This window comes from Hetaerina americana, unplaced genomic scaffold (genome assembly GCF_022747635.1).
Source record: "Hetaerina americana unplaced genomic scaffold, ioHetAmer1.1.p SCAF_4, whole genome shotgun sequence".
Taxonomy (NCBI): Eukaryota; Metazoa; Arthropoda; class Insecta; order Odonata; family Calopterygidae; genus Hetaerina; species Hetaerina americana.
Window position 1 is genome coordinate 58,610,160 of NW_027286985.1, and position 26,918 is coordinate 58,637,077.

At 42.3% G+C, this 26,918-nt stretch overlaps 1 protein-coding gene across 1 annotated transcript in view; it reads left to right on the top strand.

Annotated features, from left to right (window-relative positions):
• The first annotated feature begins 8,962 nt into the window (after window positions 1-8,962).
• The window catches only part of Glut1 (Glucose transporter 1), a 391,116-nt gene continuing 373,160 nt past the window's right edge, over window positions 8,963-26,918 (top strand). The window contains exon 1 of the mRNA XM_071590166.1: window positions 8,963-10,108. The gene's annotated coding sequence lies outside the window, so the exon portion shown is untranslated. The remainder of the gene's footprint in view (window positions 10,109-26,918) is intronic.

Here is a 26,918-nt window from a genome sequence, read left to right on the forward strand (position 1 = left end):
AGAGCAGGTGGAGCAGTGTACGGATCTCGGAATTGTTTTGGACCAACATGGTCAAAGCAGTAGGGACCTAAGTAGAGAATTGCACTTGGAAAAGAGGCTTTAATAATGAGGAGGGATTTAATAACAGGGACGTAGAGTAAGGATGTCAGGAAAAGACTCTTCAAAACTTTGATATTTAGCCTGATTATGTACGGCGTGGAAACATGGTCACTGAAATAGGAGGATAGACGTAGACTGGAGGCTTTTGAAATCTGGGTATGGAGAAGAATGGAGAAGGTGAATGGACCGGAAGGAAAACAAGAGGAAGTACTAGTATGGTGGGCTAGGTAATTGGTTTTTTGGGAGAAATCCTAAGGAGGCAGGAAAAACGGATGAAGGGCGTATTGATCGGCAGTGGGATATTAAAGGCTGTAATAGAAGGGATAATGTTAGGGAAACGAGGCAAGATGAGGAGCAGAATAAGGATATCGGATGGGGCAGAGGAAGTTCACAGGGATGAAGAGGGACTTGAGGTAGAGTAGGTTGCTATATTTTGTTTTGTGAGGAGTAGCTAAATATTTATTTGGTATTTTTGTCCATCCAAAGCGTACCTTAACTGGTAAATTAAAAATGGATATATCGTGAAAATGTCGTGTAGCTGCCAAAAAATAAGATTCTTGTTTAAACTAAAAACACTGGTTTTTTATTGTAGCTAAAACTTGATAGGAACTACTTCATTGATATTTTTACGGTGGCGTCCGAAATTCAGACTTTAGTTCTCAGGCTATTTTTTCTAGCTCGACTAAAAAAAACAATAGATGACACCATATCCAATAATGATTGTATGGATTTGAAAACACCGTTGAATCTCGAGAAAAACGCCATTAAAAATAAATATGTCTGCTTTTAGAATTTTTTTCGATGGTTATTACTGCGTTAAAAAACAGAAACTTTTAGCAAAACCGTTTCTGAAAATCAGCGAAATGTCTTGAATTCACCAAGTTTGTTGCTTTTATTCTATTTCCACCATTGTAGTAAATAGTTTAAAACAAAACTTACCATTACCTTATTACCGAAATTAAACCATCGTTAAATGTATGCAGTTTGCGATGACTCGCTTTTGTATGTCCACCAAATTTTAAAATTTTCCTTTTTCTGCAGTCATTTTCATTGCTCAGAAACATAAGTAATGGTAATAAGATATAATTCATTGCAAAATTTAGTTTCGACCACAGCATCGTTAAATGTTTACGTTAAAAAGTGAGGTGAAAGCCATAGAGATAGGATTCGAAAGTGGCGTATTGAGAAAGTTTGTTAAATATGATTGCTTACAGTGAACGTCACAACTATGAGAAAGTTTTGATGGATAATAATTGTATGGCATGATCCTATTCTGTTCGAATGCATTATGGTGGAAAAAGAGTGTCTTTAAAAAGTTGTATTTAACAAGTATGAGCACAAGAATATCAATGTTTTCGTCTACATAAACTGGGTCACCTAGATACGTTCATGGGTACTAGAGCAGTATCGTGTAAAGCGATTAATCAGGGTTAATTTTTAATTTTAGAGGTTAGTGAGAATCGTAATTCAAATAACCCTCAGGTTTTTATGTTTTTTTTCAATAATTACGACAGATAAGGCCATCAGGATTTCTAATGCATCAATTTTAAAATTATTTTCGAAAAATAATATGACAATTTACTTTATTAAATTACTATTCATGTCAAGTGAGATACTACCTAAATTTCGGGTAAATATTTTTTACCCTAAAATTTTCAGGAACATTTTTTGAATTTTGAGAAGCTCTTCTTACTTTAAAAATTTTAAGGTCCTTAAACGTCTCTAGTTTTTCCCTGAAAGTTTGAACAAAATTTTCTTAACGGAAATTTTGCTGTTTTCAAAAGCTGCGAGAAAAAATATTTTGCGATAGGAATTCTAATAACCAAATCAATATTACGGTTTGCTTCTAGATTATTTAAATAAGTAGTAATGACGCACAGGTCTTTAAAAAATTTTAATGTTGTGTAAAAAAGTTTGTGTCTCTCTTGAAATAATTACAGCTTATTCTTTCCATACCTTACGGTATACATTTGCAGAAAAGGCCCCATTCATCTAATAGATGCACACACTTATATTGGTCCCAACCGCGTTTCTCCTGCTATCTTCTCGCACCATTTTACTCCTTCGTACCATTTCCATCAGTATTAATATATAAAATAAACAATCAGTAATTTTATACTTTGAGAAATTAGGACAGAAAGGGGGAGAAGAGGTGAGTGGTATGAGACTTTGGGGAGGAAAGAGGATAAGGCTAATCAATAACCCTTTTCAATGTCAAGAAGTTACTAAAAAAATATGTCGATAGCAATGAAGTGTGAGGAAAATTACTAAATGTGATTTTTTTACACGATCAAAGGTAATTGGATTAGATGTTAATTTTACGTACTCATTACTAATAATTAAAAAATATAAACCGACATTCAATGCATATTGTGATTTCCGGGGTGGATTTTCATCACCTGATTCGCTCAAGGATAATGGACAGACGGAAATGCTCTTCGCTGATATCGAGGCTAAGAACGATCTACAAGCAATGGGGAAGGAGAAATGCCTTGCGAGGGAATATAAGTTTAAAAAATTACTTCACAAATTTAAAAATAAAATTATGAACGTAGAATATTGGATAGAACCAGATCAGAAAAGTTTTATTCAAAGCTTTTTAGCCAAAGTATTCTTTATACTTATAGGGAGGAAGATCAACTTACGATACGCATTTGAAGTGGACATAACATAATTTTTTTGTTATTTTTTTCGAAGAAAAAAAGTGGAAATTCGGATGCCTTTGTGCTCATCCAGGGACCTTAACATCCCACTTCTTTTTAAATGGTGTTTAGCATTATTGCATTCAAAATTCATCTTTTCCTATGCCAATTTAAGGGGGAAGGATGGTTACTTCGAAAGAAATACCGAAACGAAAAGACCAAGGGTCAGAATGCCCCTCAGCGTACGCGGCGATTGCGGCTCGGCAAACGCTCTGAGGCGATAGTGATCCCAGCATACGCTTTCGTAAACGGAAGATAGAAGATCTTTCCTCCAGCAGCAGAGTTCGGATACACAATGTCGTAAATATTCTGTTCTATTCTGTAGAAGAAGACATCTGTTTATTCCCTGGGCAGTCATCGTATGATAGAATGACTTGAAATGGAAAGTTTAACAAGTTCGAATACCAAAAACTAAATGGTACTTCAATATGATGGAATGGAATATTTTGGATGAAGTTTCATCCAATTTCCGATATTTTATAGGTCAAATTGGCTGATTTGGGTTCAGTATATAAGAGAATTTAAAATGTGAAATCGTTCCTTCAGTCAGATATTCTCTTCCTCTGGCCATGGAGTACATTTTCAATCTCTAGAAAACTATCTATGTAACTAGCATCAAGCAATACGTGTAATCACAGATCGCAACTATTTATATACGTACTTCATATTTTTGAAGCTTGCATTTTTGCTGCATTGATGGATATTAGCTTATCAACCTGGGGAAATTTTCCAATAAAAGAGGTTTGGTGTAAAATGGTCTCCAAGTTTACGGCAGTGGTACATAAAATAATGATTCCCGAGGAGAAGAGTTTCCCTGAATTTTTATTGTTTTAATGAAACAACTCAAAATCACTGTAGGGGAAGTGAACTAGAGCAGCTGCAGTAGCTAATGTGTTTTGGCGGTATTTTAGTGGAAAATTCGCATAGTATTGCAGAACTTCGACAAGAAATTCTTTAGCAAAATACGTATTTGTAAGAAGAATATTGATTAGATTAGTAAAGAAAATAGGGAAACTTAGTGCAAATATGGAGGAAAGGTTTTTAAAGATATTAATTTGAAGTGCACTATGAGTCTGGTGTGAGGTTATCTAAGATAGAAGATGAGCGTAGATTAGTGGGTTTTGATATGTGGTTGTGGTAAAAAATTGAGTAAATAAGTTAAAAAAATAGAGAGATAATCGCTTGGGTTTTAATGTGATGGGCGGAGAAGTGGGAAATTTACAGGGCAAAATGCTAAATAGACAGAAAACGTGAATTCAGAAAATATTTTATGGTAGTCTGATGTTGAAGACCGTGAGGTAAGACAGAATAGCAGGTTTTTGGGGTAAAAAATGAAGAAAATAGCCTTTTTACAGCTTGAAGGAACTTAGAAATTACGAGAAAATTAGAAAATGACTAATATTAAAGAAATAAAAGGAATTTCTAGTCATAGGTAGATTATAGAGATTAGAGAAAGTTCCAAACATACTAGTTTATTTAATTGTTAAGACATCTTGGAGGAAAATTTGACAACGATATACACTTGTTAAGTAGCTAAGGTAATTTGATGATTAGATCAAATATTAAGGTTATGAGATATTATTTCCGCTTAATCCGTTGTCAAAATTAATTTCAAAATAAGAAAATTGGACGAAAATGCATGCATTTTTAATGCAACACCTAATTTGGTATTCGCAGTTTTGCGCAAGTTACTTGAATGCCTACCACTTGAATAAGATTTCCCATAAACATAATGCTTAATTATAAACCGATGGTATGCGTAAGTAAGTGTACGTGCTGAAAGGAAATAGATTATCATACCTTAGCTTGCATGACCAACCTTCGACAGTTGCTAACTTAATCCAAAAAACGAACTCTCCCAAATCGTTTTCTTGAATATTTCAGCGCTCTTTCCCGAAACACCAGATGATGTCCCTCTAAAAGTGACCACTTTGCGTCCGCAGGGCAAAGAGGCTACGCCTGGAAAGCGGTTCAGTTTGACGGCGTCTCGCTACCCCATTCCACAGAGCGGTCCCTATTCCCTATCCGCATTCGTTTCAGGCCCTCATTCACTGTTGAAGGCGATGAGTCGAGCATGGGTGACCATTGATAGGCATCAATGAAAGGGGCAGTTTCTCAAAATTCACCAAAACACCCTCAATTGTGTTTATCTTTTAATGAAGAAGGAGTCTAAATCACCGAGAGTCACAAGTCTCGCGTAACTTTCAAATGTGTTCGTTTAATTTTGCCTTACCCCCAATCATATATGCCTGTGTGTCTATATATAAATATATATATATATATATATATATATATATATACACACACACACACACACACGCGAGGTCAGTTCAAAATGCATCGCGAATTTTGAATTTTCGCGGGTTACTTAAATTTGATTTTCGACTTTTTTGTGGCATTATGTTGGCACTTACATCTCTCACTTATACTGGAAATTTCGTCCATTTTGTGTGTCCAGTTGATTGTAGACAGCTGTTTTGGCTTGTGTTCGGTTTTTGCCTGTTCCGAAAAATGGATCAAAGAATTTCTATCAAATTTTGCGTGAAAAACGAAATTAAGTGCGCGGACGCATTCAGAATGTTGACTGTGGCATATGGAAAAGCTACCTTGGACCGAAGCAACGTTTATCGGTGGTACAAAATATCAGAGGGCCGAGAAGATGTGAACGACGAAGAGCGCGCCGGACTCCCGAGCACGTCCACTACAGACGAATTGATGAAGTAAAGAAAATAGTATCAGCCAATCGTCGAATCACCGTTAGAGAAGTTACTGAGGATCTAAACATATCGATTTGGCTCGTACCATTCGATTTTTACCAATGATTTGGGCATGACACGGTTCGCCACGAAATTCGTACCAAAACTGCTCAATTTCGACCAAAAAAAGCTACGCATTAACATTGCTACTGAGGTGTTCGAATATTTCGAACACCTCAGTAGCAATGTTAATGCTATGTTAAGCAGTTCGAATATTTCGAGAGAGAATTTCTTTCTACGCCCGTGGTACTGAGGCGGCTGAAATTATAAGAAAGAAAGAAAAACGGAATTCAGCATCACAGAAAAGTGATGAAGGCTAAATGGAAGCGGAAATTGGCCAATGGATAGATCCAACAAAGACCATGGTAAGTAATAAGTTTGTTGTATACTCTCTGAGCCAGAAGGAACAATCTTTTGAGACTAATCCCGAAGCCTAAGAACGAACTGTACACTTTTATTGAATTAAGAATGGATAGAAAGTTGCGAAGATGTAAAACTAAGAGTAAGACCGCCTAATTACGTTTAAGGAATCGGAAATTCTTTGTAAGGCGTGCTGCCATGTGGCGGCAACGTTTACCATCGTCCGCTTGTGTATCAGATCTTATTCTTGCTCTCCTTTCATCTTCCTTTCTCAAAGTCGGCTATCTGTTTCATTCAATTTCCTCCCCTATTGCTCCATGATGTTGAAATGTCATTGCCAAAATCCTCTTATAATTTGCGCTTGATAAAATATACGAAGGAAATAATGGAATGGTTGGTTTTGAGACCGAGTCGAAAGAAAAAAAAATTCTGGTTGAAGAATCCGGAAAATGCTCAGTACTATTGACGTGCTTCCATTAGAAACAACATCTGCAATAATAATAATGAATTATTCAACACACTACTATTTTCAACTTCATTATTTTCTTACTAGAGAATTTTGCCACGTAATTGCAGTTGCTTTAAAGATAAACGTAAATGAGATACATTTGGCGAATTTAAAATTGGCAGTAAAAATGAAAAAAAAAGGTTAAGGTACCAATGCGAAGAGAGAGAAGGAGAGTGAGAGAGAGAGATAGAAAGCGGGAAATTAGAGAATTTCAGATAGGTAAGGATGATGAAGAATGGAGAACAAGGCTTTCGGAAAGCAAGACGTGGGAGGTTAGAAATTGCGAAGATACGATGAGGAAAAAATGGTAAAGAGGAAAGGTTAGCATTATTTAAAATATCCTCAATTGTGACCGTCAGAAACCCATTCATATGGTTCAGATTACTCTTAATGATAATAATAATAATAAGAGTAATCCCACCCGATCCGGTTCCTCGAGAGTATCGCCGGAGAAGTATCGATCTTCCTCCTCCTCGCCCAGAATCCAAAAGCATCGGAAGAGGGGAATTGTGAGGGGGGGAGGCGTGGGGAGTAGAGGGGATTGCGCTCTCATGCTGGTCAATGGCGTTGGTGCGAGTGGCGGCCGGGCCGGGAACTGCCGCGGCACTACCAACGAAGGAGGGGAGGAAGAGAGGCGGGGAAGGGTGGGATGCGAGAGAAGGGCGGAAAAACCCTCTCCTCCGGCGGCCGTGTCGCTGTGATATCCCGGCTGCAAGTCGGGGAGCACAGGTGAAGGGGGGCGGTGGAGAGGGTTGGGAAGGGGGTGAGTAAGGGAGGAGGGGAGGTGCAGGCGCCCCTCCCCTGCTCCCCATATCCCCCCTCCTCCACCATATAGGGGTGGGGGGACTCTCATTCCCTCCCTTACCCCGAATATATATTTCCAGGGACGCCTTTGGAGGGGGTTGGAAAATTCGTGCGAGTTGATGTCGCTGTAGTCGCGCGGAGGGGAAGCGCTTAATGTTCCCTCCCTCTCTCCCTCTCTCTCCCTCCCTCACTCTCCGTGAAATGCGAGTGTGTGTATGAGGAGGGGGTGGATGGATTCGTGGAGGTGGGGCGGGCTACCCTTCTCCTCCCCACCCCCTTCGCCAACCCGGGGCGTGAGAGAGAGAGAGACAGGGTGAGGGGTTGGAGAGGAGGGAGGAGTTGTTTCCCGCGTAGCGTGTGTGCGCTTGTGGCCGGTGCGAGAGTGTGAGAGGGGATCGGGTGTTGTTCCACGGTGGGGGTGGGTTTGGCGAGGAGGGGGTGGTCGAGAAGGGGAAGATAGGGTGTCCTTGTGAATAGCGAGAGATGTAAGGAATGGGGAGGGGAGGGATGCGAGAAGGACAACACACACACACAGACGGACAAAGGCAAACTCCTTCTCACGCTCCTTTGATAATCAAACAGATAGGTAAGGTAGAATGTGACCGGGCGGATATGGATGAAGCTCGGAACGGAGGAATTTCCTAGAGGAAGGAAGAGGTGAAGGAGATACGACAGATCGAGTTTACGGGATAGGGTGATAGTGAGTGAGAGTTAGATAGTCGGACTTATAGTAAATATATATATATATATATATATATATATATATATATATATATATATATATATATATATATATATATATATATATATATATATATATATATATATATATGCACAAGTATATCTGGGGATGACGTGCGGAGGGTTTGGAGGTGAGGAAGGAGGAGTGGGAGTGCATACATTTAGCACCTTCTTCGCTTTTCTCTCTCTCAGACCCTCCCGGGGACACAGGGAGAGAGGTAAAGTCCCCTCCAAACGTAACCTTCCCTTTCCCTCGTACACTTTCCCCCGACCACACTCCCCCTACACATTCTGTCGCTGCGGCTGCGTCCGATTCGACGGCGCGAGACCCCTGACTCCTTAGCTTGTGCACGCACGCAATTACGCCATTCGAATATGCAAAAATATATACATATGTACATTTATTTATATGCGTGCGCGCACATAGTATATTAACGCGTCCATACGTGAGTGCAGAGTATACTTATATTTATATGTATAGACACCTATATGAACACATTTTAATACACGTAACGTTCATACATAGGAATACGCCGCTTCCTCACCAACGGCACATCATTCCCCCTTTCCCCCTTCCAAACCACGTTCGCTCGTTCCCTCCCCTCTGTTCTCCCTCTCCCTCTCACCTCTCCTCCCCATCCCCTTTCCCTCCCCCTCCACCCCATCCCCTCCAACCCCCTACTCCCATCCACCTTCGCCTCTCCCCCTTACCCCCTGATCCATCCCCTCCCCCGACGTTCGTCCTCCCCTCCGCACCTTCTTCCCCTCCACCCCCCTCTCGCCCTCACGTAAATGTTCTCCGCCGCCGTCGAGGAGGGTGGAGGAGGCGGGAGCGGCAGCAGGAGCAGCAGCAGCAGCAGCGAGCAGCAGCACCGGGAGCGGGGCGGCAGACGCGGGGCGCAGCAGCAGCATCGGGAGCGGCATCGGCCAGGGGCGGCGCGCATGAGGGGGGGGTCGCGGCGGGGTACGAGAGAGAGAAAGAGAGAGGTGCTTTTGCGAGTGGTGCCCGAGGAGTGTGGAGTTGGTGTTCGGTTTTTGGTGCTGCTGTGAGGGGTGGAGGGCCGGCGGTTTTTTTGGGGGGAAATATAAAAGGACCGGCCAGCCGCGCGCGGAAGCGGGTCACGAGGGCGAGTCGGCACGAATTTTTGAAGCCCTGAGGAGAGGGGGGGGAAATAGAGAGCAGGAAGCAAGAGAAGAGGGGGAAAGAGAGAGAGAGAGGTAGAGGATCGTACCTATTTCGATAAATAATCGTAATATAATCAATAATAATAATATTAGCCGTAATATATTAATCGATGATTGCGAGTGAGCCGTGTTTTCCGTGTGTCAGCGTGTGATTGAGTGAGTGTGCTTGTTTCCAGGGGATGATAACTCCTCGCTCACTCTCTCGATCGAATAAAAAAAAGAAAATAAGTGTGCAAATGCAGTGTGTTCCGATTCCTTTCTCCGTGCGCTAACAACCCCCTCCCAACACGCAACAACACCCACCCCCTCGAATGATGATTTAAGCGTTGGAGTTTGAATGATTTGAATGGAGCCAAGAGTCGCAAGTTGCGTGTGCATGTATATGTGACCGTGTGTACATTTACGCACACGTAGATACATTTTGATTCATATAAATATATTATACATAAATATATCATCTCATACACACACACACCTACACACAACACATCCCGAGCAACCCCAACACGGTCTCGCCCGGGGGGAGGGAGGCAGGCAGGAAGAGAGGGAGAGAGAGGGAGAGAGAGAGTGCGACCCGGCCCCGCCTAGTTTTCCGCCGCCCGGGGCCCCCGCACGAGGGAGAGAGAGCAGGAGAAGAGAGAGAGAGAGAGAGAGAGAAAGAGAGAGAGAGAGGGAAGAGGAGTAGTGGGGACCACCGCTGCCGCTGCCCTGCCGGCCGTCGCCGCCATCCGCCTTCGCTCCGCGCCCCCCTCGCCCGCCCGACCACCGCCACGACTCCGGCGGGTGGAGAGCAGGGTCTCTGCCGTCGGCTGTGCCCGTAGCCTAGCGGTGTGTGTGCTTCAAAGTCTCGCGTCTTCTCTAACTACCTTCAACCACCGTTTCCTATACTTCTTCACGGGGGGAGGGGGAGGATAAGAGAGGTGGCGTCGGGGACTCATCCGCAAGGCGCTCAGGTGAGTGAGCCGGGGACGGCCGGGAAGGGTGGCCTTGGTCCACCCATCCCATGTCCACCGCATCCTGACCTGCATGCGAGTGGCTTCCATTCATTTTTGTGTGTATGCCTGACTGCGTGCGTGAGAGTGTGTTCCTCGCAGCGTGCCTCGGAACGTTTTGGGAGGCTGTGCGCGTGATCCCCGATTGCGAATTCCTCCGACGAATGTGCACGCCGACGTGCCGCGGGGAAAGAGTAATCGGCGGGATGGCTGCTATTTTCGCGGGATGCGGAGGGCACCCCCGCTGACCCCAATGCGCCCTTCTGTTCCCCCTCTCAGCCCCTCCTCCCCCGGGGTCGTTCAGTACAGCGCCTCCCCTTCACAATCTGAGGGCGGCACACGTGCGTGAATTTGTACAGTACCTCAAAGTGTATGTGTGTATGCATATATGTATACACACACCAAAAAATAAATGCATGCATGGACCAGGGTAAGAATCCAAGTACTTGACACAGGCGCCCTTGAACAGAAATGCATCAAATGGGAGTAGGTGCTCGGGAATGTTTCTCTCATCACAAACCTTTCTCCTTAGACTACATTAATTCTATTTTCCCTCCCCTTTCCGTGAATTTTACATTCGATTAGAGCTATTTCGCGCTCGGTTGCGAACACATACAATCCCCTCAGCTGTGTGCAAGTCCTTGCTATATAGTCATATATATATATATATATGAAACCTTTGGTTGGCAAAATAAAAAAGATATCACGTAAGAGGTTACTCACATTTTAGAATGTTTGAGCTTTCGGCCTTCTCTGAGAACTCGTGAGACTGACTTCAGGTATATATATAATATGATATATATAAATAAATATATATATATATATATATATTTACATGTATATATATATGATATTATATATATTATATAAATTTATATATATACACACACACATTTATACATACACACATACATACACGTAAATCTACATAAGTAGAAAGATATAAGGGTTGAATTGAGGGGTGGGTCGGGGAGCCGGTAGGGGGGCTTTGGCGCGTTCAGTTTTGAGTGCTGAGTGGGGGGGTTAGACGATGAGGGTGGGAATAGTAGGGGGAGCGTGCAGTGGCGTGCCGTGTCGGTCGAACGCAGTGCACACGCGAGATGGGAACCGGGCGACCCGTTCCCCTCCGCTCTACTCCCCTTTCTCTCTCTCTCTCGCACCCCCACCATCTCCCAAACTCCCCCTCTCTTTTTCTCCTCCCCCAACCACCCTCCCTCGCCCTGCTATTCCGAGGCCTCGAAAGCGGATCAAAGCGAGAGAGCAGGGCCCCCCTCCCTTCTCTGTTTCTCCTCCACCTCCTCCCCGCCTCCGCGCGCACATCTCTCTTTCTTGCCTCCCTCCCCCGACTCTCTTCCCCCCTCCTCCGCGGATCACATCTCCTCCGGGGTCGTGGGGTGGTCGTGGGGTGGTCGTGGGAATGGGGGTGCATGGTATGTGTGTGTGGTGGCGGTGGTCGGCCGCTCTTCGGAGCGGAGGTGTCGTGGAAAAGAAGTCACACTCTCGGGAAGGAGGGAGGAATCAGGCTGGAGGGGGGGGAGGGTTTGCCCCGGCGGCATGGTGGGATGGGATGTGAGGAGTCGGCTCGTATTGGACCGGGGGAGAGAGGTGCGGGGGATAGAGTGGGAGGCGGCCACGTCACAATCCCTCCCTTTACTCTGCCCATCCCCCCCTTCCTCTCGCCCCGGTTGACCCCTCCGGACCGACGGCCGAAATCACGCGGGGCGTGCGACCGCAGTAGTTGAAATGTCCGATCGAGGTTGGAGGGAAAAAGGGCGCGATGCGCCAGCGTCGGAGGGCGATTTCCCCGTGGTTGACCTCCCCCTCCTCTCCTCCCCCCTTACGTCCGGCACCCCCCCTCAGTTTTCCGTCGTCTCGCTCGTGCGCCGGGTGCAATTGGGCATCGCGAGCCGTCCTCGATTCCGCGACAATTTATGGTCCCTATCACAAAGACCTAACGGAGTCGTAAAAACCAGAACAAAACCCACGACCTGGGTTTCAATTGAACGTTCAAAGCCGTCAGGTTATTCATCGTCTTCGTGCAGTGGTGTTACCAGAACCGGTTCTTCATTGTCCACTGCAGTCATCCGTAGAACTACGAGTCTGTCGTAATTTCTCCCGTCCAAAAGCTCAGGTTAATTGTCTTATCCTACACCAATTGTACGTCTATATTTCCTTTTATCTACATCCATTTTATTTATTACCTCCGTTCGATTTGAGGTAATTTACAATTCGTTTATAACTTTCACTTTTTACTCATAATACGATATTCAGAAATGTGTGCGGTAGTATGATTTAATGTCCACAAAAAAGGTTTTGCTAATTTTGCATTGTTCGATCAAAGAGAAATGAAAGTTATGTGAAGACAGATATAATCAGCAGTATTTACTAGACTCAGCATACATACTATTTTTTCTTTGAGTTTAAACTTTATAGCATAATTAACCGTACTGACTGCAACATACTAGTCTGCAGGCTGTTGATCGAAATCCGGTGCGTGAGTTTTGTCCTCTTTCTTGGGAGGGTCCGAAAAAATAAATTGCTGTGACATGGAATGCCAGATATTTACCAAATGACGACTTTTATTTGGTCTCCGATTTCCGTCGGTCCGATTCTTTGTCGTTTCGCTGACACTTCGGGTGCGTGTTGACGTCACCGGTCCACTCTACCGTCCTGGTGACCCGCTTATTCGACCCCTTGACAATTTTAGTCCTCCCGAATTTTTCTCGCTGAATATCCTAGAGGGGAAAAAATATTACGGATGTAATTGATGCAGGTTATTTCAGATAAAGTAAACATTTAGCTTGAATGAGTTTTTCTTTCTTTCAAATATTTTTTAAATAAAGTAAACCACACTGATCACGCGGTAGGTAGGACTATGCTTGCCTACTGGATCCAATTTGTCAGTAGGTACACGTCAACTTATCAAGCGCGACCGAGCAGACTTTTAATTCTTGCCCGTAATTTTGGCCATTTAACATTGCAAATGTAGAGGTATAAATTTGTACAAGTGTGTGTGTGTGTTGGGACGGCCCAATAGAACACAAATAAAATAGTAATATTTAAAAGGGCACGGTTAATTGTTTGAACTTTCGGCCTTCTCCGAGGCCTTCTTCAAGTAAGCTCAAGCAATTTACCTTGTGAGTGTCCTTTTAAATGTTACTAATTTATTTGTGTTCTGTTGTTCCGTCCCAATATTATACTGCTCGTGTGAGTGTTTCCGTATAATCCAGATATATATATATATATATATATATATATATATATATATATATATATATATATATATATATATATATATATATATATATATATATAAAACGTGTCTTATTTTTTGGGCAAATTTCTATCCTTTTACTTAATTTTATTTTACTATTTTTGTCCCATTTTATTCCCAAAATACCTGGTGACCCTGAAGGAGGGCAGAGGCTAGGCTATGAGGTACTAAATTCACACTTTTCTATTCGGGATTTTAGTTTCTTTCACAGTGCCACCTGCGGTTTCTGGCCACCCGAAAATCTCACCGTTTGTGCTTCACGATGGCATATCCAGGTGCATTAACTAGAATCGAGCAAGGAATCCTCCTGATAGAATCCGAAAACTCTTACTCCCTCTACTAACTCTCTCTAAAATGTCTAGCTTATGCCATAAGACATGCATGACTACCTACACGCCTTCTTCCCTTTGTAGGTTGAAAAAAGAAAAAGTCAAAGCTAAAATAATGGTTATGTCGGGAGTGGCATCAAACGTGCTTTACTCTCATTCCTTGGAAAAGGTTGCTTTTGCATTTTTAAAGAAGGACCATGCTGTTCGATAGAGAGTGTACTTGGGAATGACACAAATACTATTTTCTACATTTTAATACTTTCATGCGTCAATTAGTGTCATATTTTTCTTTTTAAACAAAGAAAGACATGATATTCAGAATCCTCAGAAAACATTTGTTTCACCCTCTTTGCTTTAGGAATCTTACCGTAGGATTTCCCACCGAGTACCTTAAAAAAAAGTTTTTCGGCTCAAAAAACTCGAAGCACGGTAAATTAAAACTCTGCGGTGGATTCCACAAAGCATTTATTTCCTTGTTTCGCCATTCAAATCATCCATTAAGTGAAGGATAATTATAGTAGAGTTGAATAATTGCCTTCTTAATGAAGTTCCTTCCGCTATCGTAACCTTACGCTGAGAGACTACAATTTTACGAAGCGTAGCGCAGTGCCCCGGCGGGCCGCATCAGACCCCTGGGGGGGGGGGGAGAAGGAGGGTGGACGCTCGATCTCTCCCTGCCATTCTTCCCATACGACCCCTGCGAAAGCGGGAATTCCTCTCCACTCTCGCGCACACATCACGCCCCAAGTGTGCGGGGAGTGATAGAGAGAGGGAGAGAGAATTTTATCTTGGGAGGAAGAGAAGGAGGTAACGGGAGGGGAAGGGGGTTCGTTGCATTGCTGAAAAGTGGATACCGAGATTCCCTTCCACCCCCTTTTTCTTCCGACCCTCGGGTGATATGTTTCCACCACCCTCCACGGTTCGTGTTTGTCAATCCAATGCAGCCACGCGGTTTATTATACTCGGTCCGCTTACTTGGAGATAAGAGTGACGCCACTCTGGAGAATATATTTATTTTATTTTTTCAAATTTCCCGGAACTCTTTCATTTTCTCTCCCGCACACTCTGAAATTTGGGGAAATTCCGGGAAAGTATAAATGAGACTCTGTGGCATTCAGATGTCAGTCTTTTATTTCTCAAAAATTGACACGCGCCACAATTTTTTAAAAACTTAACACGGCACATGGTTTCGATGCTAAAGCGTAATATTTCATCGGCAAATATTCAATACGCCTACCGTATCCAGAGGGGTGAGGTAGAAGGGAGGAAATTTAACCAATTCAACCACTGCTGAAGTCAATATACCAGTTTGAAAATATTAAGCCTTAGTTATGTTTTCCATCTTGAGGTTTGTCTTTAACCTCTCACTCCTTGGAGGAAAGGTTTATTGTTTCATAAAAAATCTTTTCCGTATGCCTTAACTAATGGCGAAATTACTGACTTTTAGTAGTAGTAGTAGTTTTTAGGGGAGGCGACCGACAGCTAAGGTCATTTGCGCCATAGGGGATGGACAGGAAAGGATGAAGGGTGGAGAGAAACCCGGCGTCGGCATTAGCCTACTCTTTACGAAAGGCGCCAAGGGGTCCGCAGCTTAACGTCCCATCCGACGGACGCCGTACTCACTCAAAGTGCCCTCCACAAAGCACCTCAAGTAGGGATCGAGATACCTCTGAAAAATATTCAACACCGCCGGGATTTGAACCCGCGCCCTCAGGGTGGGAAGCCAGTACGTTAGCCCCCGCACCATCTCGATCCCCTACTGACTTTTAGAATATTTAATAAGAATCAGGAGTTACCACATGAAAATTATCGATATCCATGGTTCAAATACAATATGTGTGATTTCCTAAAATGTTAATGGTCAGAAACATGGTAAACAAAGTGTTTCGCAATTCTATTGCATGATAATGCACTTGTTGCATGATACATGGGGTACAGACAGCATCATGCTACAGTGTACAGAAATGCATTACGCTACGCGAGGGACAAACAACATTTTAGAAAATAAAGTTTTCATTATTTATGGATGCGGATATGATTTTTTCTCTATGTTGATAGTGACGCCACTCCGCATTTTATCACACATTTTCCGCCTTGTTTACCTACTACCTAAGCATCATTCCATCTACCGAATCAATTGTCTATTAAAAAAAATAATTAACCAACAATTATCCAAAAGCTGGAAAGTTTAGAACAAAACAAGACTATACATTGCAAACACAAGAATTTGCAGGTAGAGAATATTCCAGTCAGACGGGTGTCGATAACGCGACTACTGGCTAAGTAGGCGAGGGTGTTACCGCATCGCTATTGAGACAATCTGACCGAAAATATGTTTGTAGATGAGACTAAAATAAGGAAATGAGAGATAGTAAACTGCTGACGCGAGTGATACGTGGAATCCTTTACCATGTGCTCAGGTTTGATTGAAGCCGTGGGAAACACTAGGCACAACTTTGTCAACTACTTTCTACCAACTTAAACGAAACTAACATCTGTATATCTTCTGAGTTTAATAATCGACCTCCCTTAATATTTGGATAGTGTTACGCTGCCAAATTTAGGACGGCGGCGTAACGCTATCGATTACCATTTATCCGGCATTTGTTCAGCATTGAATATCGGTGACTGGGTGGGTTCTACCGAGCCCAGGCCAAGGTTCGCTCTACCCTGCTATGTTAAGTCAGCTTCTACACGCCTTTTTACAGGTCCATGAGCTACATTGCAGTATAACAGATAGCTTAATTTGATCTCTGTGTTATCATAATTCAGTTCATTCCTCCCGAGAATACAATCGTAATTTTTTTTATTTGAAAACAATGCGGAGTATTTCAAAAAGTTCTTCGTGATCTTTTCTTTTCTACGCACACCTGTATTCTGCATGCCGTCAAAAAGGAGATTGGCATGGAGTATAAGTACATTAATATTTTTGCTTTTGCAGATGTCCAAGTATTTTATGGGTAGTATATGCAAATAAAGAGACGAATGGTGACGTTCATCATCAATGCTGGGACGTGTGCGTTGTGTGAGAGTGCCCACATAATTTAGAGATGGGTCTAATTTTTTGAATTTATCCGGGCAATGAAACGGTTGATGCCATTTCTTTAGGGATTAGGGTTTGGTAATTCCATTAAAAGTTATCAAAAGCAATAAATAAAAGAGACATAAGTAATTCGCAAACCTTTTCAATATCCGAACCCGGTTTTTACTTAAATCAGTAGTTATTTTCAAGGTTTACTGTAACTGTTAAGTCCGCAAAATAACACATTTTGTGGACTATGCTAATTTTTTTCATTTGCGTACATCAAGAAGTGCCACAAAGCGTGATCTGAAAGTATTAATATGTCTAAAGTAAACTAGTGACCTGTATAAATCTATGGACGTAGAGGAACCACTCCTAATTGTCTCCTCGACTTGTTACGACCGTCCACTCCCCACTAATTAGAACAAGTTCGGCTCCTTTATTTGATCTGCGTCCCATACTCACAAACACTATCGTAGATCCATCGCGGATGCATCGTGAGGCTCCAGGAATATTAAAATCATCTTCGAATTTCCATCTGTGAATTCTGGTCCGAAGAACTTTACTCCCGGTTTTACTCGGCAAGGCTATATGACTTCCGGAAATTCAGCATTGAATTACGGTGATTGGGTAGCTTCTACCTCGCTCGAGCCAAGGTTTGCTCTTCCCTGTTACCCATTGAGGGTTTCTATCTGAACTGTCTTTACAATTTCGAAGTCGCGGTTTATAGGGGCCAAAATCAAGCATCGAATATAAGAAGAATCACGGGAAAGATAAGAGAAATATGTTTAGAAAATAGGAAATAGGAGAGTGCTTTTGGTTTTTGCTGCAAAGGTTATGCAGTTTCCCACAGAAAGAAAGAAGGTACATGAACTTGAGCAAACGGATTCTGATATCTGAGGTATTTACGTACATCATAATTCTGTTAAAATTTTATGCCTCCGTTGTTTTCTGTAGTTCGATACAGAGCGATATCTCAACGATCCTCCATTCGGCACTAATGTTTATTTTTCCCTTCGGAATCCCAATCCCAAGTTTGAGATCCATATTCATCTAATTTGAGATCCCGATAGAAAATTAGATGGTGGAATTTTAGGCCGTTTCAGAAACATAAAATACAATTTCCATGGCTAACTTATGTGGGAGATCTGATTTTGACTTTCATTAGAAAGGTCAACTCTCAATACTAATATTACATTAATAATAATACTATTAAGTATTAATAGTATTATTATTAATGTAATATATATATATAGTATAATATATATATATATATATTACATTAATATATATATTACATTAATATATATATATTACATTAATATATATTATAATGTAGTATATATATATATATATATATACATATATATTCATAATTAATTAATTAAAGTTTTTTGCTTCAGATTTGTTATTAATTAAAATTATATTGGTTTCATTCTCTCTTTACTACACATTACATATTCTTATATGTAATCTCAATCGAAATTTTTCTTAAACAGTTACAGATTGTAGCGTTGCAGCATGCGTATGAAAATAAAATGATACATGTTATAAGAATATATATTTGTAAATTATAATATGCAATGAAAAATTATAGAATTTTAATGCATGATAATTTTCAATGTTCCAGAAGCAACGTTGTAAATTGATGAGAAATCATTATTGATTGATACATTTGTGTATGGTAATATGGTCTTCTGTAATACGTATTGTTTCCTCTCATTTTATTTCCTTTTTTACAATAGATACAGTATTGACATAGTGCGTAAATATACAACTTCCTTCCTCGTTACATTCGATACAACTTTGGAGAAGGCAGAGTATGCAAAGCATAGAACTGAAAGCTGCAAATGAAATTTACAAATTCGTTCATGAAAGGCCAACCATTTATCCGCAGTTGTGGGAAGCACTTCGCCAAAATGCCTACTGCTCATCGAGCGTGCTTAATTGCGGATGTGGGTCGAGGGACTTCGCGGAGGAATGAGGTGGGAGGAAGAACAGGGAGCGGAAGGGGGTTGGGATGGTGGTGGTGGCGGGAGGTCGGGGGGAAGCAAAAGACAAAAGCCACCCCGCCTGAGACGAGGAGGAAGGAATTTGGGAGTGGGGGCACACCCGAGATGCGTGCTTAAAGGTGCGACATGTTGCGGGGTGGGAAGATAGGACGGTGGAAGGATAGTCGCACGGGAGGGCGGAGGTGGGAATTGCGGGAAATGGAGTGGGGTGGTGCAATGTTTAAAGAGGGTGGAAGATACGGAGAGCGAAGAGTCTATTTCGAAAATTTTCATAAGAGAAGCGTGGATGCAATGGCGCCCATTGTTGCCACATTTATTCACAAATACACATTTGCTCCCAGAGCCAAATTCGACGAGGTGGGAGATGTGACAACAACGGGCGGGTGGAACTTTTCACTCGAAATGCGGAGATCGAAAAGTTCCTTAATACACGAGAGGGAGAGAGCGAGAGGGCGATATTTGAAGAAGGTTCAGGATTTGGAAAGCAAAGAGTCTAATGCGAAACTTTGCGTACAACAGGCGTCCAGTGTTGACGTTTTTCGCCGAAATCATTCATCTGCTCCCAGAGGCAAATGCCCCCTTGGTGTAAAATTTGGCAACAGTTTGTAATGACACTTTGTTTTCTCGAAACTTGAAGATCGAAAAGCCTCGTAATATACGTCCAGAAACAGTGCCCTTTGAACCAAACCTTGGGATGTTTAGCTGGGTAGAATGGTCTCCACTTCATATAGCAGACCACAACGAGGGTGTGCGTGCGTGTTTTAAATTCCCTTCGAGATGGTTATCCTTCCTCGTAAATAATTAAGTCACGTGGCCGGTCACTGAAAGTTCCGAGGTTTCCGTGCATTTGTGAAAAATTACTGCATATTCATATCTCAAGCCAAATAAATACGGACGCGAGTGTATGGCCTTTACGGCGTTCCTTTTCGGGGTAGGCGCCGTTAAAAATGTCTAATTTTAGAATATTATTTAGGAAACTGATTCTCTTTTTAACTTCCTTCCGTGCTGCTCTGCATTTGCCTACTTCTTTCACCTCTGTTACATTCAATATCCCTTCATAGATGCCCTTTTACCTCTGGGAAATTCTTAAGTTCCTTGTCTTGAGGGTTTATTTGACCTTATTAACCCCATTCAGTTTTTGACATAAACTTTCCTCAAAAGCAATTTTTAATTCTCTCTTATACGTATATATTTCGCGATTCATACGTCATTCTCTCTCATCTTGGCCAAACAAGTGTATCAAGCATTTTCCCACTTGTTCATCTAGTCTACGTCCTCTCAAGGCCTGCTAATTTCTCTCGGTGGGTACCTCCCCAATTTTAGCGTTAGCATTACTTATGTTGCTTCTAATGTCTGCGACATTTTCTTTGAACATTTTTCTATCCCAAAATGAAAAAAAAAATTACTTGCGTGTATTTCGCGTGTATGTGGAAGAGAGAAGCGGGATACAGTAGTCACACTGGAAGGACAAAAGTTAGAGCAAGTGGATTCCTTCCCTTATCTCGGAAGTAACATTAAATACAATGGAAAAAGTACTACAGGCATCAAGCGAAGAATAGCTCAAGCTAAGAGAGCATTCACAATGAAAAGATAACTACTGTGTTCAAAGGAGATAGAACTAAAGACGAGGAAACTTGAAAACATTCGTACGGATCCTGCACTCTATGGATCAGAAGCATGAACCATCGGAAATGTAGACCAGAAAATGCAAGAAGCCTTCGAAACCTGGTACTAGAGGAGGATGCTTAAGATATAAAGGACGGATAAAATAAGAAATGAAGAAGTATACAGAAGAATAGACGAAGAACGGACCTTATGGAACACTATAGAGAAAAGAAGAACCATATGGATTGGCCACACCCTAAGGCACAATGGATTCGTGAAGAATATAATAGAGGGAAAAGTCCCAAGAGGGACGCCAAGGGATAAATACATGGGACAAATAAAGAAGAAATAACATTACAAAAAATACCAGGAAGTAAGCCAATTAGCATCAGATAGGGTAGGATGGAGGGCTCCAGTCAACCAATCTTAGGATTGAACGACCAATAAAACAACCCCAAATAATTAAGTTTCATTTTGTGAATATGGAATGGTAGTTTAAATTGGTTATTATCAATTATTACCTCGAAGACCACCATGAGTCCAATGAGCCACCGGCGATCAGCAAGAAGGCTGCTGCTTTAGGCACTCTGAGTTATAGGCACCCTCCATTGAAGACGCAGACCAGGGGAGGGTAGAAACTTTGAAAGCTCATTCCGGAATCGGTTGCTCGAGAAAATAAGGACATATGAATAAGAAACTTGGGAAAGTTCTGAGGGAAAAGTTATATTAAGCATCGAAAGCAAAAGAAAAACCGGGTGAATGAGGCATACTTAAGGATTCAATGGATTTGTGGGGACCATGGGTAAAGGGAGGATGGAAAGCATTTTAAAGGACACGAACCAACGAAAAATCCCCAGGCCAAATAAAGACGGAAGTAGGAGGAAGTTCTGGGCGAGAGTGTTTGCATTGTTTGGGCAAGAACAGAGGGATATGGGTGACCAAATTACGGATCATAGAACTAATGGTCAAATGAAGAATGATACACGTATCAGCATAATTAGCCGGTTTACTCTTCTGTACGCTATGTGTTCATAGTGGTTGTATTTCTGTTTTTACAATGGTTGAGTTATTTCGATTGCTCACCAAATCACTATCTAAATACTACTCTTGGTTACCTGCTCTCACCTTCTTGCGTTCTTGTTTCCGACCATTACTATCGCGTCATCGGCTAAGATGCTCTCGGAGATTTCCGTTGCCACGAGTCCCGCTTAGCCGTCACCGTAGATACTTGATTGCTTCCCTCCGCCTCTCCGTCACCCCCGATAGATAATACGGAAGTTCGTCGTTTAGAACTCCGTCTTCATCCACGTCCAACTTTGCCATAACTTCAGAGAGTTGAATACTACCGGGTAAGAAATTCATGGGAATCCTGGAGGTAATTTGAAAAGAATAAGTAAACCCAGAATCGTGCAGCCCCTATAATCGGCAAAGCACAGTCACGTGCTTTTCCCATTGGGAGATTGTCCATGTTTAAATAGGACCTGGAGAAAGAGGTCTCAAAATAGGAGTAAAGATTGTTATGATTATAATACAATTACAATTATCCCATGGAAAATCCGGGAGTGTTGGCAACCTCATTTTCATCCGAGATTTCCTAATTTTTTAGTTATTTTAGCTGAGAAATTGCGCCAGTTCACAACCAAGTTTCATGAATACGGCGATTTTCCCCTGGTTTTTCATCACACCCTCAATCAATGTTTTTTGAAATGGATCCACAATTTTGCAGCGTGTTCATCACGAACGATAGAGTCCTATAGACTTATGTCTGAGCCCAAAACAGAGAGGTAATATTCATGGTTTCAACTTGTTCTCGGTCAATGGAGCGCCCAACCATAGTACGCTGTCGAATTAAAAATAAGTTCAATCCCGAAAAAATTAATGAATACTCATTTACAAAGCAGGGGTTTATTTTTTATCGATTTGATTGTGCTCACCGTGGATGCCTTCTATAACGGCTCTCACGCGCGGCGTGCGAGGTCTCTGCCTTCGACGCAGCTGTGGCGAAAGAACAACAGGTTTTAGCCAGTCAGACATTTTGTTGCTCCTGCTAAGGTGACAAGGGAACGTCATGGGTCGCGTTGTAGTGAATTATCTAATAAAGTGAACGTGAATGTGGGTATGCTACTATAATGAATAAAGTTTGTCCATTGCTGTTTGAATTAAATGACTAATTTGTGGAATTAGGTATCGCAAATGCCTAGGTTGGACTCCCAGGAGTTCATTGCTTGGGTGGGAGCTATAAAATAGGAGTTTAAGGAATCAAAACTTGGCAGCAATGGAGAATCATTAATGCGAGCCTTATATTGATAAGGAATGCCTTCAAAAGTCTTTGCATTTACAAAATGACTTCGTTACTTTCGTGCCGTGATCATTGAAAGCATTAAATAGGGTAAGCCTCCACTATTTCTCTTGTACATCTCACCGGGACAGTTTATACTTGCCCGTTTTGGGGCAGTCAATGAACATTTCGAAGAATTGAAATGTTCAAAAAAATTATTTTGGAATCTAAAAGAAGATGCCAAAGGACACGCGAGTATTTTGAGTAAAGATTTCATTATGAATGATAATAATTCCCATTCCATTTAAATGGAAAAATGTTGTGCTAAAATGATGTGATATAAAACATCCCTGTATATCTTTGGAAGATTGCCGAAATTCAGAGTTGGAGTTCTACGAGGGTCATCCGGAAAGTAGTACCCGTTCGTGAAATAAAGACACAAAAGTAAATATTAACAAACATAAAAAATTTTATTTGAAAGAGGATACTTTAAACTAATTCTCAACATAATCTCCAAGCAAATTAAGGCATTTGTCATAACGTGTGACAAGTTTCTGTATTCCTGCTGCATAGTCCTTCGCCGCCAGCTCATTGAGATACGCGAGGGACCCATCTTGCACAAATTTTTGCATAATGCAGATGGTGTTTAACAATTTCATGAACAATTGTTCGAGAAACATTGGGAAAATGCTCACAGATGTCATCAATTGTGACGCGCCGATCGTTCCTCACGAATTCGTCAACTGAGCTCACCAGTTGGTCTGTAATGACAGACGGTCTCTCCGAACGCTCATCGTCGTGTGTGTTCCCCCTCCCCATGTTGAAGTTGCGACACCACCGCCGAACAGACGACTCGTCCATTACATTGTCTCCATACACCTCCTTTAATTGGCGATGAATATCACATGGGCGAACGTTTCTTGCATTGAGGAATTTAATCACTGCCCTCACTTCACAACTGCCGGCGTTCTCAATTTTTTTAAACATTGTAAACAATCACAGAAACAACACAGGCAATGCTAGCGTCACGCAACTTGGCTCAGAGAAGGCAGACAAGCCACTGAAGCTATCTGACCTCGTCCAGCGGCTACTCGCGTCGTCAGCACTTCATGCGGCACGAACGGGTACTACTTTCCGGATGACCCTCGTAGCAAATATCACTCAAAAATACAATCGAAACCTTTTACTCACTGAAATTTGCTGGTTTACAGATACAAGTACGCAAGACGCCGAAGGTTTCAATTAGGTTGTTTCAATACGAATGTGGTCGTGAAGGTTTCAGCAACATTTCCGCAGGAAAATAAATTCGCACGTCCGCATTTTTAACTATTTGTAAACCAATTGACGGAATCTCTTTGTCGGGGGCCGTTTATGCGTATATAACTCCTTTGGGGAAAGTCCTGGAGAGACGTAGGCCTGGACACTGTGCCGCCGGTTGGGAGACTGCTCCTACCATTGCCGGCCGCCGGCGTCCTCTCTCTCTTTCTCCTCAGATCGTCTGCGAAGGACGTCCCGGCGGGCAGGAACGCCATCAACCCCGGCTTGCATCCCTTCCCCGCTTCACCCCATCTCCGCAATCCTCAAGGCACCCATGTGGGAAGGGGGCGTGTCCGAGGCAGTAGCGTTCGTTAATCGCCCGATTCTTTCGAGGGGGGGGGGAGGAGGAAATCCTCATGTGCAATGACCCCCCTGCGGCAAAACCCTTGCTCTCCCCTGTGACAAAAACTCACCTACCTCACCACCCTTGCAGGTCTCCATCCTCCCTCGCAGGAAATAGAATGGAGCGGTTGATTAATAAAGGGTCCTCTACACCACTCCCCCACGGGGCACATTGGGTTCCCCCGATGTGGGGCGGGGCTGAGTTGGAATTAACGTCCGGGGGCCGCCCCGCCCCCCATTCGGACCCCTCGTACGGGTCCGGATGGTTGATTCGGGGCCTTTGGCGATGCGATATATTCGGAAGCGCGCGAGTTGATTGCAGATATAGGCGAGTATGGGAAGTAATTTTTGTATGGACTCTAACATTAATTCACAGAGGACTTAGATTCATTAAGGTATGAAGAAATTGCGTCCCGTTTAAAACCACTTCGCTTGGATGGTTTGTAACATTATGTTTAGATGCTTAAAAAACAATAATGTCGTGAAATAACATTTATTTATAGATGTATTATGATGATTTGAAAATGACTAATAACGACAGGTGTTTACTTAACCGTAAATTACTAATTTCATCAATTCCTAGCATTTGGTGTAATAGATTTGTTATTCAGCTATAATACAATTTGCCACTTGAATATGAGGAAAAAGGTTGAAATGAGTATAATTAGTGTGCAGCATCAATATATCCAAGGGAATATTGTCAAATAATGTGGAGAACCCTTTCCACCCCTTTTCAAAAAATGTAGTGCTCTCTCGATACCCCTCAAATCATAGAACTAAATGACCAATTTTCGTTTAGTCGCTCTCAGTTATTCCTAAACCTACCGACGTGTGAAATTCATGCATCAGAGAAGGGGAGGTTCCTTTCCCTGCGGTGCAGTTTCCCAGGGAAAGATGATACAGCTTGGATGAAGCTGAGCCCAGAAGGGTCACCCGGAATCAATCTCGTGCCCTCCGGTCAGTAGGCCAGCGATGTACCCACTAGAATTCCGCGCCTAGGTGGATTAGAAATATTTATAATGTGAAATGTAATAGAATACAAATAGATACTTAGAGTAATTAGAATAATCGCCCATGGTTATATAGATTGATTTAAGCCTAATAATAATTTTTATGACCTTGTATACTTTTTTATAATGATTCCTTAACAGTTTGTTCTAACATAGTGCGATGTAATTTTCCCATGCTACTTTTTGTACGTTTTCTCATCTGAGAAGCCCTCTAATCCACTGGCCATAATAAATGCTTCAGGGTACGCACCGAGTGACAGTTTTATCTGACACTTACACCGAGAGAAGGAATCGCATCCATGTTACTCTTGTGGAAGGGCTTTAATCAAATTAAGCTTTGTACGTGTATTTCATCCTGTTGTGTGGTTATTGCACGCCCGTCTGCTGATTAAATGATCGAATTTTTCGATCGCACTTCTTGTGGGAACTCGTCCCCGTCAACACCCTGAGAACTCTGATGAACTGCGAATAAAATTATCTCTTCCAAAATTATTATATAAACTCAAAGGAGATAACTGTTTTATCTTAACTCGAATGGACCAACTCTCAGCTGCGCTTGGGAATCATTATCTCATCAAAACCTGATCGAATACCTTTATTAATACTCTCATATTTTTGAAGATGTATCGCATAAGGTTTACTTCCTGAATAATTGGAAATAGTAATACTCTTAGCTACTGTTCATCTGCATGGTAAGGAGGAGGGCCAACATGAGTTTGTGGGCGAGGCATTTGATATGTGTGCACAAAAAATGGTTCCGGTTTCTGCGCTTGCGTCTGCATGAGAAATTCAGCAAAAGTGAATAGCTTCCATGACACTTCTATTGTGTGATTGGAGGAGGATGGTCCAAAGAAGAGGAACCAATCCGATTGGAAAATATTTTATGTAGCTCTCTAGGGAAAGTCACCGATGGCTTGAGAACGATGGTACAAAGATTGGAGAAGTTCCATTTTCCTTCTTTTTCTCAACAAAATATAATTTTAGGTGGATTTTGTCGGCGTCAGTACAGTTTTTTAGGAATGCTCTTACCATGCGCGCTTGATAAGACGCTGGGAAGAACGGATGATGGAAATATAGACATCAGGACGGGAACGCCGCGTGAGGGTACATTTGGATCTGGATATTTGAGGATTGGACCCTAAAATACGCACTTCAACATTTCAATCATTGAACCACGTATAAATAATTTCCGCTTCAGCTAAAATACGGCAGGACGCTTCATGTTCCGAATCCGATTCAGACGATGAGTATTGTACGCAGGCCTCAGTTAACCCAGTGCCGCAGGGGAGATGGCCGCTGGAGGACGCCAACGGGGCGAAAAGAACGACTCTCGGAGAGTTGCCTTCATCTAGTGAATCCCAAGCCATGAAATGTTGCTCAGATTTGCCACTCTTATTGTTTTCAGCATTAATATATTCTGAATGACTGGTATCGCATAAATCACCTTTCGCTGACAAATGGCCCCGAGGCTGAGTAGAGGGAACCCTTCGACTGCGTGTATCGGGTGGAAGTGGAGCAGTTCCTGCGTTACTCTTCCCTATGCCTCAACACACGCGGTATTATTCAGACCTTGAGGATCGTC